Below are 4,835 nucleotides of genomic sequence, written 5' to 3'. Positions count from 1 at the left end.
GTTCTGCTGAGTGTAAAATTTGCCATGTTACGCACTTAGTAAGTATGGAGACAACACATGCGGGTATCACGTCCTCTTAATAAATATAATAAACATTTATCATATTTTAAACATTGTGTTCAAATATTAATTTAATAAACTTCAAACCTCTTCCAATTCAATACACAACGTGCACGTGCATTCGTCGTTAAAGAAGTGTAGAGCAACCGAACGGTGACAGTGGCAGGTTACTACAGTATAGATACCTATCTTCACTGTTTGTAGATTGTAGATACATAATATTATATTACGTATTTACGTGTTATTGATATTACCTAAGACATACCCGAGTACCGGCTATACCTAAACTTATTAGTTATTACTTATTATCTACCTATATAAGAGCCAGAAGTACGTAGTACAGGCATTGAGGCATGGGTTGTCTCCGTCTCACTAACGTATATAACATCGTACATTAATTTACGTTCAGAAGAATCCATTTTACTCTGGTATTTTAAATATTAGAGGTAATTTAGACTCACTGGCCACTAATCACTATTCAATTTAAAGTTAAGAATATTATCCAGGACCTTCACGGTTCACATAGGTCTTTTTTGATATATTAATACATTTTAAATATTATCACTAGATATAGATAGCTTACTGCATTAGCTAGGAATGTCTTATAAAATAAAAATTACAAAAAAAAAAAAAAAAAATACATTTCGAAGCAAGTTATATGTATCTTAAGATTTACAACAAATTTACAATTTTAAATGTTTAAAATCTTAATATTATAATAGATCCTCCGATATAATATTCTTACCTTCAAATTAGATTATGGGTGTACTATAGTGTAGGTATTGACTCTAATAGGTATTAAAAATATGATGTAAGATGGATTGTTTTGAACGTAAAAAATGATATGCTATACCTATACTATATTATACAAATATTGTAATATAGAAATGTACACCAGAGGTTCTTTCCAATAAATTATTACAAATATTATGTACCTTAGTACCTAATGCCTATCAAAAATATATCAAGCATATGAGTCACACAACTCACCGCAATATGATATCTGTACACCGTGCGGTACAATGTACATTGATTACACTCATTAATACGAAATAGGTATACAATCACAGTGCATGTTGTCGCAAGGTAATATACGAGGGTATATTATACTATATGGGTACACAATATATACACAACACATACGACATACACAATAATATAGGGTTGATGGATGACTCACAATTCACAAACTATATTTTAGGTAGTCATGACTCACGAGTTCATCGCGTGTTTAAGTAACGTTAAAATTCAACTTTTTGTTTTATAGGTATACTGTGAGTTTATAATTTAATATTGTGTATGAAAACGATAAAAATATAAAATTATTCATATACAAAAGTAAAGTTATTTGAATTTGATATACTAAATTCAGAATAACTAATGAGGTACATAGCAGGTAACCCTGGCTAATACCTACCTATATTATATATTTATATAGTATACACCATACTACCATAGTATTTTACTACAGGTTAAACACGTAACTTTGATACTTCTGTAGAATTTTAAAAATGTATTTTTTAATTTACTTGCACGGCATTTTATAATAATATAATATAAATTATAATATATAATAATATGTAATTATATTTTATAGGCAATAGCATATTAATTTAAACAAATTATCCTCTGAATTCATCGAGATGAAAATTGGTTGCTAGAATATCAATGGTCAATAATATGTATTAAAAATAATTTTTAAATCTATAATTTATTATTATTGATTAAAATATAATACAATTTTTTGTTTAAATCAAATTTTTTTAAAACATGAAAGTATGCAATTTATCAAAATAAAATAATGTATTAATATTAATATTGAAAATTATGCACAAATCACCCTTTCTAAAAGCCAAATCAAGTATCAACTATATTGTAGTCCGCATATATTATTTTAATTATTTCTACATGACGTCCTTTGTATATTATGCATATTATCTATTTATCTAGGTATTATCTATCCGATTTTTTTTGAACGAAAAATTGAAAAAAGTCTGTAAATCCCCAGCTTCCAGTAATCATTAGTTCCGTCTACAATTGTATATAAACTATTTTATCCATTTTAAATTTATTCATATAGGTACATTGAGGTGCCTTTAAAGTTGAAATAAAATACAAATTAATTTTGCCATCATAAAAATACAAATAAAATAAAACATGTGAAGTTGAGTTTAATAGTAAACTCTATTGGTTAGTTAGACATCACTCCAAGTTAACTATCGATAACAAATGTCTACTATATTATATATAGGTGTCTACTTCCTACACATATAGATACCTTATATCATAATACTAATTTAGACTTGAAGTATTCAACTGTGAGGTTATGCCAGTAAAACATAATATTTTTTTGAAATCGCGGTAAAAAAAGTCCGAAATAAAAAGTAGGTTACACAATAATATATATAAGTATATGTATAACAAAGTTTAAAATAATTTATTTTAAAAAAAATTTCAACGACTATAATTACCTATATAAAAAAACCAAATTATTATTAATTATATTATAATGATTTCTCAGTTTAATAAAGAATTAACTATCGTCATTTACAAATAATGTATTTAAAAAAAATATTATTAATATTGGAACGTTTGATTGAGCATCGGTTCATAGTTTTGCTTTTATCTTATTATATGTACCAGACTTGTTCACCACGGACTTTTTATGCTTAGGACTTTTTTACTGTTAACTTATTATGCCTCGGACTTTTTTTCATAATAATTTTTTACCTCGTAATTTTTGGTAGTCTACCATTTTTTTGTAATACAATAATACACTGTTCAAACTTAGGCTTCTCCCTTTTGGATAATAATATTAGTGCTGCAGTTTACCAGTAGTTCAAAAAAATTAACATTTGACGCAATATCAAAATTCATAAAATGTTTAATTTTAATATCTATTAAATGTTTTACTGGAATCAAATACTATAAATTACAATACGCGAAACTCGCCGCTAAAACACGGGTCTAATATTGCATATATTGTTATTTATCTATATACATAATATTGGATAGGCAACCACCAAGTTTTTTAGTGGCATGTCACCAATATTCTAAATTCTTATATTATTGAGTGTCGCACTGTCGCGTATTGTTATTTATAGTATTTGCTGGAATTAAAAAAAAAAGTTTAACTATTAGGTCAAGACTCTTTTAGATTCTAAGTGAGGCTATAAATGTATTGATTTTACATTTTTACAATGATGTATATTTTAATTTTTAATTTTTTTAAATCTGTTTTGTGTCTGTACACGATAAGCAGGTAGTCGAAATAATGCATCGATATTCAACTTCAGTATCTTGTTCGATGGGAAAGTAAATATAGATGGGAATTGGGAATTGGAGAGGTCAAAATAAAGGTCACATTAGTGTTTGTATTTAGGAAAACAGAGAATTTTTACGCGTAAACCCATATAACCCGATTGATTTTGATGACGTATAACCCGAAACACCCAAAACCGAAATTAAATTCGGGTTTTAACCCATAACCCGTATAAAAAAAATATTACATTTTCAAGTTACATATGAATTTGTATGTATATTTCATGGAGAATTCAGTTTTTCATAATTATTGAGAACGCTGGTTACATGTGACAAGTGTGATACAACTGATAAATTGTTTTGATTGTTTTGAATTGTGTTATTTTTAAATTTTTAATATAATATTATTATGTCCGTAGTGAAAATTGTCTTGTGTATGTTTTTTTCTTTATTAGGTACTATTTAATACTTTGTTGTTAAAACATTTAATATTTAATATTATACAATTTTAAATTATATTACGTGTGTCACTACTGTATTAAACATTAGTACTGAAAAGTTGATTGTATAACTTTATACTTTGCTTAATCAAATTTAACACTTTACGCACAACAAAATTGATATATTACTCGATTTTAAATAACCCATAACCCGAATAATTAAACTGGCTAAACAAAACCCATATTCTTTAAAATGAAGAAAACCTGAAACCACAACCTCTATTTTTATTTGAAGCACCCGAAACCATAACCCGAATAAATTGTTTGGGTGCAAAGCCTTGATTTAAAGTTCGATTTTTGACATTTATTAAATTTTAAATTTTAAAATGATTTTGTAGTTAAAAATGTATAGAATTTTTTTCGTTTGATGATATTTTATAAATTACGTTTAGCGTTGTGTTATTTTTTGTTTTATGGTATATCATATATTTTGTCATGTGGTCATTTTGCCATTTAATTATGTTTGTATATTGTATTCACTATTCCGTTATAATTACGTTTACAAAATATGTCAAAATGTTTTAGTAAAATATAACGCTATAATATGATCAATCTATCTTGGTTATAATCATAATTTTTGTAATGTTTGTAAGCCTTGCTCAAACGGCTAAGTGACAACATAATAAAATATTAAAATAAAAATATAAATAAATAATATTATAAATCAACCAATTTAGATAATGTTATTTTCCAACCGTTCATCGCCAACGACCATACCACGTTGAATACACCAGTTCTCGTCCGATCACTGAAGTTAAGCAACGTCGGGCGTAGTTAGTACTTGGATGGGTGACCGCTTGGGAACACTACGTGCCGTTGGCTTTTTTTGCTCTCTTAATAAAAAACATGTTATTTTTTGAACTTATATTAAAATATTTTTTGCCCTCATCAACCACCTTAAGAGGATGCCACACCCGCATTTGTTGTCTCCGTCTTACAAACGCGTGACATAACAAATTTACGCTCAGCAGTTCACGTTTTATGCCGTTAGCTTAACAATTAGAGTGAACGACC

General features: G+C 27.3%; 1 non-coding gene across 1 annotated transcript; it reads left to right on the top strand.

Annotated features, from left to right (window-relative positions):
* Positions 1-4,524: 4,524 nt before the first annotated feature.
* Positions 4,525-4,643, top strand: LOC115033938. Its single transcript, XR_003839284.1, has one exon. It is a non-coding gene; the product is annotated as a 5S ribosomal RNA (ribosomal RNA).
* The last annotated feature ends 192 nt before the right edge of the window (positions 4,644-4,835 follow it).

The sequence above is a fragment of the Acyrthosiphon pisum genome, chromosome A1, assembly GCF_005508785.2.
Source record: "Acyrthosiphon pisum isolate AL4f chromosome A1, pea_aphid_22Mar2018_4r6ur, whole genome shotgun sequence".
NCBI lineage: Eukaryota > Metazoa > Arthropoda > Insecta > Hemiptera > Aphididae > Acyrthosiphon > Acyrthosiphon pisum.
The sequence above is the reverse complement of the archived record's forward strand: the minus strand, read 5'-3'. Positions and strand labels throughout refer to the sequence as shown.